Raw genomic sequence first — 13,759 nt, 5'->3', positions numbered from 1 at the left:
GCTGCGGCTGGCATGTGCTCCCAGCTCAGAGTCACGACAGACGCTCCTGCCGAGTCTCGCCCTGTGGTAAACGCCACTTCCTCCTGGTGAAGTGCCTGAATTACAGCACCTGCACAGCTGAGGAGGCTCCGCCCATGGGGCTAACCAGATACAGGCCACTGAGCTAATGCTAATTGGCATTATTACCTTAACTTTGGACTAGGGTTACTTTGAATACTTATTTGTATGTGTGTTTTAAAAATCTTTTAAAGTAAATTTTGCATTTAAAACATTTCAACAGAGCCTTCAGGTTCAGATCAGTGTATGAGTGATAAGTAAAGTCTGACATCTCTTTTTCTTTTTTCATACTTGATACTCAGAGCCATGCTAAAGCCGTGCTAATACTTTAGCTCTCTGTGGCACTGTAAAGGATTGTTTGTTTTTTAACTAAGAGCACCCTGGGAACTGCACCAAGGTCCAGGCTCTGACCTTTCACCTTTTCTAAATGACAGCATGGTGGCCAATAAAACTGGGCGAGCAGGAGTTATGGGAACACACTGAGACATGACAGGCCAGATAAGGAGGGGGGAGGGTCACCAGCGGAGAGAATCAGGAGAGTGTGGTGGTGGTGGAGAAGTTTGAGAGAACGTGCTAACATGACGCCCTCAGAGCAGCGTTGTGTCTTCTTCCACGGCTCTCTGCTTCACCTCCACTTCTCTGTGTTTTGTGCTGCTTCACACTGTTCACACTGTACCGTTAAGCAGAAACGAGTTGTGCGGCTGGAAGCTCCAGAGATGCGGTGGGAACTATGGAGGCTTCTCTGATGGAGGTGGTGATGGTACAAGGCCACATGGTCTCACAAAGCACTGATGTGCGGAAGCAGTGGTGGACCTGCAGACCAAGATGGACCACATCACTCCCTGAAACTCCTGCACAAGAATTCCTACAGCTACATATGATGCTCATATTATCAAGTGTTGTGTCAGGGAGGGTCAAGACGAGGCCAGGATGTAGGTTGCTCTGTGCATCTGGCTATGGGGCTTTGGGGATTCTCTTGTTCAAAGAGTATGTGTGTGAATGTGTGGGGGGAGGGGGGGTATGAGGGAGCCAGAACTGCATGTTAATACCCAGCTCTGATCTACAGCCCCCAGGACAGACATCAGCGTATGTCTTCATTGTTCTTTCATCTCGGTGAATTGTAGAAGTGGATCTGCTTTCCTCCACCTGGAGATGTTGTCGGGACAGAGGGGGGAGGGCGTGGTGTCAGTGTTGGGTGAGGGGGAAGGGTGTGGTATCAGTGTTGGGTGAGGGGGAGGGTGTGGTATCAGTGTTGGGTGAGGGGGAGGGTGTGGTATCAGTGTTGGGTGAGGGGTAGGGTGTGGTATCAGTGTTGGGTGGGGGGAGGGTGTGGTATCAGTGTTGGGTGAGGGGGAAGAGGGGGAAGGGTGTGGTGTCAGTGTTGGGTGAGGGGGAGGGTATCAGTGTTGGGTGAGGGGGAGGGTGTGGTGTCAGTGTTGGGTGAGGGGGAGGGTGTGGTATCAGTGTTGGGTGAGGGGGAAGGGTGTGGTATCAGTGTTGGGTGAGGGGGAGGGTGTGGTGTCAGTGTTGGGTGAGGGGGAGGGTGTGGTATCAGTGTTGGGTGAGGGGGAGGGTGTGGTATCAGTGTCGGGTGAGGGGGAGGGTGTAGTATCAGTGTCGGGACAGAGGGGGGAGGGTGTGGTGTCAGTGTTGGGTGAGGGGGAAGGGTGTGGTGTCAGTGTTGGGTGAGGGGGAGGGTGTGGTATCAGTGTTGGGTGAGAGGGGAGGGTGTGGTATCAGTGTTGGGTGAGGGGGAGGGTGTGGTGTCAGTGTTGGGTGAGGGGGAAGGGTGTGGTGTTTGTGTTGGGGCGAGGGGGGAGGGTGTGGTATCAGTGTTGGGTGAGGGGGAGGGTGTGGTGTCAGTGTTGGGTGAGGGGGAGGGTGTGGTGTCAGTGTTGGGTGAGGGGGAAGGGTGTGGTGTCAGTGTTGGGTGAGGGGGGAGGGTGTGGTATCAGTGTTGGGTGAGGGTGGAGGGTGTGGTATCAGTGTTGGGTGAGGAGGAAGGGTGTGGTGTTTGTGTTGGGGCGAGGGGGAGGGTGTGGTGTTTGTGTTGGGGCGAGGGGGGAGGGTGTGGTGTCAGTGTTGGCGAGGGGGGAGGGCGTGGTGTTAGTGTTGGGTGAGGGGGGAGGGCGTGGTGTTAGTGTTGGGTGAGAGGGAGGGCGTGGTGTCAGTGTTGGGTGAGGAGGAAGGGTGTGGTGTTTGTGTTGGGGCGAGGGGGGAGGGCGTGGTGTTTGTGTTGGTGCGAGGGGGGAGGGCGTGGTGTCAGTGTTGGCGAGGGGGAGGGCGTGGTGTTAGTGTTGGGTGAGGGGGAAGGGTGTGGTATCAGTGTTGGGCGAAGTGGGAGGTGTTAGACCAGAACATCTGCCCTGCAGATGTGTGTGATTGTTATTGTGCTTTTGATATGCTGGTGCATGTGACATGCTAGTGCATATGGATGTGTTAGTGCACACAGTTGTGCTGGTGCCTGTGGTTGGACTAGTGCACACAGTTGTGCTGGTGCCTGTGGTTGGACTAGTGCACACAGTTGTGCTGGTGCATGTGGTTGTGGTGGCACCTGTGACTGTGCTAGTGGCTGTGATTGTGCTAGTGCATGTGGTGGTATTGGAGCATGTGGTTCTGTTAGTATCTGTGGTTGTGTGCATCCTTGCACTAGTGTATTGGAGGTGCTGGTGCACGTGGGTTGTGCTGGTGCATGTGGGTTGTGCTAGTGCACGTGTCCACATGCTTCTGGTCATGCGCCCTGGTCTCTGATGCCCTGCCATAGGGTCAGTAAGTCCCTGCCATCCAGCCACAGACCCACCATTGTGTCCATGGACCTATGCTAAGGATTCTGCCCTGACTGTGACAAGGTTTTCAGCACAGGGGCTCGAGGCCATAATGACCCATAAATCACATGCAGTCTCTCCTGCCTGTGCTTAACTACTACGCTTATGAAAGAAACCAGAGAACTAATGTGAAATCAGCATGGGGAGGTTTTCACGTACAGCTGTGAGCAGCATGCAGCACTCTAAACATCCCTCAACGTGATTAAAGTCTTCACTAGGTAAACACAGACAAAGACGCTGGACTCACATTTGGACTAAATGTTCTCCTGCCATTAAACAACTACACCACTGTCATATATAACGCCTTGACAATTCATACATGAAAACTATTGCGTAAATAAACCTAGACTGACAGCTGAAATCACTGTTGAAAGACAGGCAGGCTGGGGCCAGCATTAGTAAGAGATGGAGAGGAACTGTTCAATGACTCCTGAATAAAAATAGCTTAACTCGCGAATGGAAGACACACAAGCAGAGCTTTGGTCCATCAGAGCTTAAGAATCCAGGAATCATGGGTGCAAATGGCTACAGGGGTACGTCTGTAATTACTGCCAGACCCCACTGAGGTGGACAGAGGGAGAGGGAGAGAGAGGGAGAGAGAAGGGGTAGAGAGGGGAGAGAAAGAGAGAGAGAGAGAGAGAGAGAGAGAGAGAGAAAGAGAGAGTTAGACTGGCAGTCTGAAATGTTCTATTTGCATGGTGTAAAACTCATAAAATTTGTCTCATTATGAAAAATGAGGAAAAGAAGCCAATCACAGTGGATTGATAGAGACCCTAACTCAGCAGTCCCAGCTAAAGCCATCACGGGTGTCTACCCATGAGAGAGAGAGAGAGAGAGAGAGAGAGAGAGAGAGAGAGAGAGAGAGAGAGAGAGAGAGAGAGAGACGCAGCTGAACAGAAGCGCAAGAGTACACGCTCACTAACGGAACCGACAGAACTGCACAATCACATCAGGGACCACTGAGTACCAGGAATGCTGCATTACACATAGAGAGAGAGGGAAAAAGCGGGGGATGAATGATACAGGCGGAATGTGTGTGTGTGTGTGTGTGTGTGTGTGTGTGTGTGTGTGTCTGTGGGCCAGCTGTTTCAAGCCCTTAGGCTTAATGTGATTTGCAGCTCAAAGCAGACTATATGAATTTAGCTGGACAATAAAGACACTGGCTGTAACGGACACAATGGCTTTAGCTTCAGGTGTCATCAACATTCATTCATTCATTCATCCTGTGTGCTTTAATGCTGCTTATTCACTTGTGTGATGGAATGATTTTTGCTTACATTCTGAGGATGGCACGTGAAAACACAGAGTGAAGGAGTGTGTGTCAGGAGTGGTTAGGGTTAGTCTTAGGGTTAGATATCTGTACTGCTGTCTGGTTCACATTTGAATAACAACACACTCTCAGGGCTGAAATTGGACTAACTGGTATGACAGTCTCCCTTCAGGTAAAATGAACATATATATATATTTGATATATATATCCAAATACTTATACGCAAATATATATTATCAAAATACATATAGACAGATATATATAATCAAAATATATATACACAGTGGGAGCTAGGACATGGTTTGTCGGCTGTATAATTGTCCTTGTTGAATTTGTCTTGGCGGTCTGAAACTGGTTTGGCCTGGTCTTGGTCTTTTGTCTTGTGGTCCGGACTTGAGCTGAGTGGTCTGTAATGACTTCAGTTTCCTACATAAATCAACTGAGGCTTTTTAAGGTCTGCATAGCTTTGCTCCATAGTACCTGGTGGAGCTCCATATTACCTGGAGGAGCTCCAACATTCAGACATTCCCATCCACACCCTAATGGCTTCCGGAAGTTTCCTCCAGTTAGGCTGTCTTCTGTATGTTCTTCATGATTCCTTTGCCCAGACTGTCAGTGATGTTATTCAAATCTTAATTTAAAAGCTACTGCTAGAGTGTTGTACGTTGTCACTCTATCGATTATGTCTGCAAAGCAATTGCTATGTTTTTTAAGCTCCATGACAGTTGAAGTATTGTGAAGTGACCTTGAAGATGATGATGAGGATGAGAAGGATTTAGTATATTGGTTTGTAGACATCTCCAGCCCTACTCCGGTATGAACATGAATCTTCCTTGTGAACAGGAATTTGAAACCATCCCTTTCTGGAATCTTCACCCAACTTCTCCTAAGTAAGCAAAACACTGCAAAGTGAGCTTCTTTGAAATATTGTACTCAACCTTTTTAGAGGTTGAAGTTTCAAATATGTGCGTGTCATGTTGAAGGAATTTCTCCATGGGTGGGTGTATGAGGTGACGTCTGGCAGTTATACAGAGATAGATACGAGGCCTGTGATTTATTGATGGGGTAGGGTGGTGTGGGGAGGGTTGGAGTTGAGCACCACGCCGGACGCTCTCAGAGTTTCCAGCAGCTGCGTCAATGTTCACGATGTTCCGGTGTAGAAGGGGGAAACGTCCCTCTGGAATCACTCATCCTAACGCCTCTGATTTACAGAACCAGATGAAATCAGGGTTGCTTCCAGATCACAGGTTTGCTAATGCAGATGGGAGAGTCCGGCACCCCTTTTCTTCTTGTCAGACGGTAACTCCCATCATAAGAGTGTCCCGGTGATATGAGTTTATTTTTCTGCCTGTGTCACAGTTGTATCCGCTGTTTGATGGCTTTGGCAAGTCTTTGTGTCTTGATGAGTTATGTGCCGGAGCCCCTATCAAAACAGGACCAGAAACCAGAGAATGCTGACTGTTTTGCTGTGATTAATCTCACCTCCTAAAGCTGATTCATATCTGTAGACTCCGACTGACTTGCAGGCCAAACCACAATTCGCCAGTTTTACCTTCAGCTATTTGTAATCTGGGCAACTTTTCGTCAGCGTCGGGGACCTGCAGAGCGTCGGGTCTTGGTTTGTATTTCCCTCTTGACAAATGAATTGTACATTAAGCGCTGGAAAACGTTTGCTTTCAGAGCAGCACCAGAGAGTGAGAGCACTATTCAAGTGTTTCGGAGCATTACAACTCCACCACACAGTCCTGGCATGACTAAAGAGGTACCAAACCCCTCTGCTTCACTCTACAGAGTCAGACCATACACACACATGCTCATACCCACTCACAGGTGTGATCACACCCACTCACACTGACTCTCATAACCAGTCACCCCACTCACTCATTCTACTCCACACCTGAGTATGGTGAATTCACCAGCAGAGCTGCGAGCTGGTTGGGCCTTGGGAGAGATACAGCCAGATGGGCCTGATGGAGGTGTGGAGGAGACACATGCCCTGATGGAGGTGTGGAGGTGACACATGCTCTGATGGAGGTGTGGAGGAGACACATGTCCTGATGGAGGTGTGGAGGTGACACATGCTCTGATGGAGGTGTGGAGGAGACACATGCCCTGATGGAGGTGTGGAGGAGACACATGCCCTGATGGAGGTGTGGAGGAGACACATGTCCTGATGGAGGTGTGGGGGAGACACAGGTGATGGAGGTGTGGAGGAGACACATGTCCTGATGGAGGTGTGGAGGAGACACAGGTGATGGAGGTGTGGAAGAGACACATGCCCTGATGGAGGTGTGGAGAGACACATGTCCTGATAGAGGTGTGGAGGAGACACATGTCCTGATGGAGGTGTGGAGAAGACACATGTCCTGATGGAGGTGTAGAGGAGACACAGGTGATGGAGGTGTGGAGGAGACACATGTCCTGATGGAGGTGTGGAGGAGACACATGTCCTGATGGAGGTGTGGAAGAGACACATGCCCTGATGGAGGTGTCGAGAGACACATGTCCTGATGGAGGTGTGGAGGAGACACATGTCCTGATGGAGGTGTAGAGGAGACACAGGTGATGGAGGTGTGGAGGAGACACATGTCCTGATGGAGGTGTGGAGGAGACACATGTCCTGATGGAGGTGTGGAAGAGACACATGCCCTGATGGAGGTGTGGAGGAGACACGTGTCCTGATGGAGGTGTGGAGGAGACACATGTCCTGATGGAGGTGTGGAAGAGACACATGCTCTGATAGAGGTGTGAAAGAGACACATGTCCTGATATAGGTGTGGAGAGACACAGGCCCTGATGGAGGTGTGGAGGAGACACATGTCCTGATGGAGGTGTGGAGGAGACACATGTCCTGATAGAGGTGTGGAGAGACACATGTCCTGATGGAGGTGTGGAGGAGACACATGTCCTGATGGAGGTGTGGAGGAGACACATGTCCTGATGGAGGTGTAGAGGAGACACGTGTCCTGATGGAGGTGTAGAGGAGACACATGTCCTCATGGAGGTGTGGAAGAGACACATGCCCTGATGGAGGTGTGGAGGAGACACATGTCCTGATAGAGGTGTAGAGAGACACAGGCCCTGATGGAGGTGTGGAGAGACACATGTCCTGTTGGAGGTGTGGAGGAGACACATGTCCTGATGGAGGTGTGGAGAGACACATGTCCTGATGGAAGTGTGGAGGAGACACATGCTCTGATGGAGGTGTGGAGGAGACACAGGCCCTGATGGAGGTGTGGAGGAGACACATGCCCTGATGGAGGTGTGGAAGAGACACATGCCCTGATGGAGGTGTGGAAGAGACACATGCCCTGATGGAGGTGTGGAAGAGACACATGCCCTGATGGAGGTGTGGAGGAGACACATGTCCTGATGGAGGTGTGGAGGAGACACATGTCCTGATAGAGGTGTGGAGAGACACATGTCCTGATGGAGGTGTAGAGGAGATACAGGTGATGGAGGTGTGGAGGAGACACAGGTGATGGAGGTGTGGAGGAGACACATGTCCTGATGGAGGTGTGGAGGAGACACATGTCCTGATGGAGGTGTGGAAGAGACACATGCCCTGATGGAGGTGTGGAGGAGACACATGTCCTGATAGAGGTGTGGAGAGACACATGTCCTGATGGAGGTGTGGAGGAGACCCATGTCCTGATGGAGGTGTGGAGGAGACCCATGTCCTGATGGAGGTGTGGAGAGACACAGGCCCTGATGGAGGTGTGGAGAGACACATGTCCTGATTGAGGTGTGGAGGAGACACATGTCCTGATGGAGGTGTGGAAGAGACACATGCCCTGATGGAGGTGTGGAGGAGACACAGGTGATGGAGGTGTGGAGGAGATACATGTCCTGATGGAGGTGTAGAGGAGACACAGGTGATGGAGGTGTGGAGGAGACACATGTCCTGATGGAGGTGTGGAGAAGACACATGTCCTGATGGAGGTGTGGAAGAGACACATGCCCTGATGGAGGTGTGGAGGAGACACAGGTGATGGAGGTGTGGAGGAGACACATGTCCTGATGGAGGTGTAGAGGAGACACAGGTGATGGAGGTGTGGAGGAGACACATGTCCTAATGGAGGTGTGGAGAAGACACATGTCCTGATGGAGGTGTGGAGGAGACACATGTCCTGATGGAGGTGTGGAGAGACACATGTCCTGATGGAGGTGTGGAGGAGACACAGGTGATGGAGGTGTGGAGGAGACACAGGTGATGGAGGTGTGGAGGAGACACATGTCCTGATGGAGGTGTGGAGGAGACACATGTCCTGATGGAGGTGTGGAAGAGACACATGTCCTGATGGAGGTGTGGAGGAGACACAGGTGATGGAGGTGTGTAGGAGACACATGTCCTGATGGAGGTATGGAGGAGACACATGTCTTCCACAGAGACCAAACAGGCCATTTAGGACCAATCGCAACAGCTCTTGTGTTTTATAATGCAGTAATTATTTATGTACTCCAGCTGAGAGCTGATACGTCATGCCCATGTAGCCGAAAACAGATGACAGTGAATTTAAAGTTAATAAAACACAGCTGGTCACCCAACATTTTTATTACTAAATTATTTAAATGAATCATAAAATCAGAGCTTCTTTGATGAAAGTCACACAGTAAAATGTTTTACTGACCACAGATACTAACACAACATATGATCTCAGTAATCATGAGGAATAAGGGATCATAAGGAATCAGGAATCATAAGGAATTCATGGAGGGAATTTTTTGTATTTGTGCTACTTCTACAAGGAAGGTTGAGGTTCAGTGTCAATAACTCTATCACGGTTTATTTATATGTCACTTAAAGGCAGGGAGGCCAAATCACTCCACATGGGTCACTGCCAGTAGGACAGGACACCGCTCAGGACTGAGGACGGACAGAGGACAACGCAAGAGAAGAGACAAAGGCATTGGGAATGAATATCACACTGAATATATCAGTAAAATTGCGATCATATTGGTATATATAGTCCATATAAAATAATACAGCTACATGTTTGTATATACAGTACATGTAAAGTCATTTTTGGAGCACATTCTGAAGTTGAGGCCGTCTGGGCAGGAAATAGGCTGAAGGACAGAGACAGAGACAATATCATTTGTGGTTTGGTGATATTGCATAGGTAGACAAATGAAAGACTGCATTACATATGTCTACATCGAACTAAAGATCTGGCTCAATGGGGACGTCTAGGTTTTTTTTGTACTTTTTTGCACTTCTTTGTAATTTAAGATTCTATTTGTCTTCTCCTTATTTCCAAATACCAGAATCTCAGTTTTGGTTGGATTAAGTAAGAGGAAGTTGTTTAGCATCCATTTCTTACACATTCTTTCTCTTTTTTGACACTGGAAAATTATTTGGTTTATAGATGAAGGTTGCAGAAGACCAGAGGGCCAAGCACTGAGCCTTGTGGGACATCATACTTTCCCTTAGTAAGACCAGAAGATTTATCGGTCACATAAACACATCGATAGTGTTCAGACAGACAGAATATAAACCAGGAGAGAGTGCATCCTTTCACTTTTAGAATATTTTCAAGCTTGCCAATCAGGATCCTGTGGGCTATGGTTTCAGGTATGGCAACAGCACTGTCATTATCAACCTGCAGAGATGTCCTGCAGCTGTGTGGCGTCCTGCAGCAGTGTGGTCCTAAGCCCTACCTACTCCTACAGACTCCTTTTACAGTGGAGCATGCTGGGTAGGTAAATGTTTGCTTTTGACCTTCAAAAACTTGAAGACCTTTCTCACACTGGTTCCTTCTTGCCAAAACCCGAAACGACACATTTCTTATTTCTTATTAGATTCCTACATCATGCTGGTTAAGCAAACCATAGTCAGATCCTAACTGTTCTGATTACAGAGCAGCAACTCACCCTTCATCCAGCAGTGCTGTGGATGATGCAATACAATGTGACACATTTCATTAATCATATGAATGTTCCTGCAATATTGCTCACCATATGGTTTCCCAACCCACCTGGAAAGTGTGAAGAATGGTTATAGAGAGGAACTTGGCAAGTAACATGGCATGAATAACCACTGTTAACTATGAGTGAGTCACATATATGTGAAATTGCAATAGATCTTTTATTAAATAATGCAAACATACAAAATCCAAAGAAATAAAAAAGCACTTTGAGTTGCTTGTATGTATGAAAGGTGCTACATAAATAAAGATGATAATAATTATTATAATATTATAAACAATCCCAGACATGAATATCAAATCATAAACTTGCAAACAAGTCCAAAACAGTGCAAGATGGACAAGAGAAAGACACACAATTTTAAACTAATTAATAATTAATAAAAATTAAGTAAACAGATACAATAAGTAAACAGAACTCATGCAAAGTCTGTGAATCTGCATCAGATGAAGGTGACAGAGGGTGTGACATAGTCAGAGGGATTCTGGGAATTCTGACTGGTTTAGCAGGCAAGTGTGACAACCACTAAAGTACTAAATGGTAGTGCTCATTATCTGAACGTGTGCTTCACAGTGGTTTCACTGAATCGGAATAACCTCTGAACTTTTTTCACATTTCACCCAGAATCATGAACAGATTGAACTGTTTTCTGGAACTCTTCTTCATGTTGGTTTCATTCCTACACACTTGCGGGTCTGACTCATTTCTGAGTTTTCACTCCCACTGGGTTCAGCCTCATGAATCTGCAGGACCTGGGAAGGAAGCTGGTGATCCAGCTAAGTCGATTCACTGGCGGGATGTGTCTGATTCACTGGCGGGATGTACCTGATTCATTGGCGGGATGTGTCTGATTCACTTGCGGGATGTACCTGATTCATTGGCGGGATGTGTCTGATTCACTGGCGGGATGTACCTGATTCACTGGTGGGATGTGCCTGATTCACTGGTGGGATGTGCTTTATTCACTGGCGGGATGTGTCTGATTCACTAGCGGGATGTGTCTGATTCACTAGCGGGATGTGCCTGATTCACTAGAGGTATGTGTCTGATTCACTGGTGGGATATGCCGGATTCACTAGTGGGATGTGCCTGATTCACTAGTGGGATGTGCCTGATTCACTAGCGGGATGTACCTGATTCACTGGCGGGATGTGTCTGATTCACTGGCGGGATGTACCTGATTCACTGGTGTGATGTGCCTGATTCACTGGTGGGATGTGCCTGATTCACTAGCGGGATGTACCTGATTCACTGGCGGGATGTGTCTGATTCACTGGCGGGATGTACCTGATTCACTGGTGGGATATGCCTGATTCACTGGTGGGATGTGCCTGATTCACTGGTGGGATGTGCCTGATTCACTGGCGGGATGTGCTTTATTCACTGGCGGGATGTGCCTGATTCACTGGCGGGATGTGCTTTATTCACTGGTGGGATGTGCCTGATTCACTGGTGGGATGTGCCTGATTCACTGGTGGGATGTGCCTGATTCACTGGTGGGATGTGCTTTATTCACTGGTGGGATGTGCCTGATTCACTAGCGGGATGTGTCTGATTCACTGGTAGGATGTGTCTGGTTCACTGGTGGGATGTGCCTGATTCACTAGCGGGATGTGTCTGATTCACTGGTGGGATTTGCCTGATTCACTAGTGGGATGTGCCTGATTCACTAGCAGGATGTGCCTGATTCACTGGTGGAATGTGTCTGATTCACTGGTGGGATGTGCCTGATTCACTATTGGTATGTGTCTGATTCACTAGCGGGATGTGCCTGATTCACAGGGGGGTTGTGTCTGATTCACTGGCGGGATGTGTCTGATTTGAATCACGCCACTGCTCCACTGTATGCCACTGTATGGGGTCAAAAACTGAAGGGATGATTCAGATTGCTTAGAAAATGCTGCCACAGGCCAGATTAGATGGGACGTGTCTTACATTTGATTCAGATTTCCTTTCACCCACACGAATGTTGCATATACACAATTTGTCCTGGAGCGCACACACACACACACACACACACACACACACACACACACACACACACACACACACACACACACACACACACACACACACACACACACACACACACACAGCTCCCCTTTGGAAAGTCAGGCTTACCCACATTGTAACAGACCAACCAGCTGTGGAGGAAGAAGTGAAAAAATGCATTCAGAAAAAGAGAGAGAGAGAGAGAGAGAGAGAGAGAGAGAGAGAGAGAGAGAAAGAGAGAGCGAGCGAGCGAGAGAGTGGGAGTACAAGTGTGAGAGAGGGATGTGATCTATGGTTCACAGCAGACGCAAGAGGTTTTCCCTAATAAGCCCAATTCTGACAACGTGAAAACTGATATATTGCTCACATTCCATGTATTTGAAATTTGTTCAAGAAGTCATATTACGCATTTGGCTACCTCAGTCATGTCTTAAGATGTATATTTATTCCTTTTCATGACAGTAACTATCTCTAGTTATAACAAGCAGGCTGTTTGTATGCTTGCATAGCCTAATATCAAAATAAAACACTGCTTAGGGCTGAGGTATCTCCAGGCATGTCATTGAGATGAAGATTATACCTACACTATGAAATCAGTCCAATCATGAAGAACATTGCAGAAGTGTGTACTGCCTGCAGAGTTGTGAGCAGCCTGCAGGAGTGTTTGTACTGCCTTAAGACGTGTGTACTGCCTGCAGGAGTGTTTGTACTGCCTTAAGACGTGTGTACTGCCTGCAAGAGTGTGTGTACTGCCTGCAAGAGTGTGTGTACTGCCTGCAAGAGTGTGTGTACTGCCTGCAAGAGTGTGTACTGCCTGCAAGAGTGTGTACTGCCTGCAAGAGTGTGTGTACTGCCTGCAAGAGTGTGTGTACTGCCTGCAGGAGTGTGTACTGCCTGCAGGAGTATGTGTACTGCAGCGTCTGTGGTCAAAGAACCAAGCTGGCAGCCATGCTGTCCTGATCTAGCAGAACCAGATGACTGTGATCCGGGCGTGTGTGGAGGCGTCCGGTATCACCCTGGTATGAGATTTCAAACAGACACAAATATTTGTGCTGCGGACCTGAACACAGTCCCGCCCCTCTGGGCTGAGAAAGAGGAGAAACACACTGCCTGCCTCCCCAACTTGGAGGAGATCAAAGAGCGGGCTGACTCCTGCTCCGCTGCACACACCTCTCAGCCTTCACCTCCCCAGTGTAGATGGCTATAGCCTGGGATCAGGATGCAAAGGTCCACCCCAGGATTTCATTCCATCTGCCTGCCTTTGCTAATTAGCTCAAACCTACAGCTAGAATCGACTGGTGAATTAATTAAGGGTGAAATAAAAAAGTCTTTATTAGGGTGATGGCCTTTATTAACCTTAACATTGACACACATTGGGCCCACAGAGGCCCTCGTGTCCGAGGTGTAATGTCTTTTAATCAGTAACTGCATGGTCTTGCATGACAAACGTAGCCTCCGTCCTGGCTGTGGGCAGCAGCAGGTAATGGTCCAGTCCAGCTATCAGGTGGAGGTGGCTGTTTCCCTGCTCAAACACTCATGAACCTCCACCCATGCGTGTGCGGGGGCTGGGTGGGTGTGTGAGCTCCTGTCTGGCCTCCATTTTAAACTCACAGGAGGCAGTAATCAAAGCCTATGCTGCCTGTACTCATCACTCAGCACAATCAGGCCGTGTGTAAACAGAACTCTG

Source organism: Brachyhypopomus gauderio, chromosome 5, assembly GCF_052324685.1.
Source record: "Brachyhypopomus gauderio isolate BG-103 chromosome 5, BGAUD_0.2, whole genome shotgun sequence".
NCBI classification, from domain to species: Eukaryota; Metazoa; Chordata; class Actinopteri; order Gymnotiformes; family Hypopomidae; genus Brachyhypopomus; species Brachyhypopomus gauderio.
The sequence above is the reverse complement of the archived record's forward strand: the minus strand, read 5'-3'. Positions refer to the sequence as shown.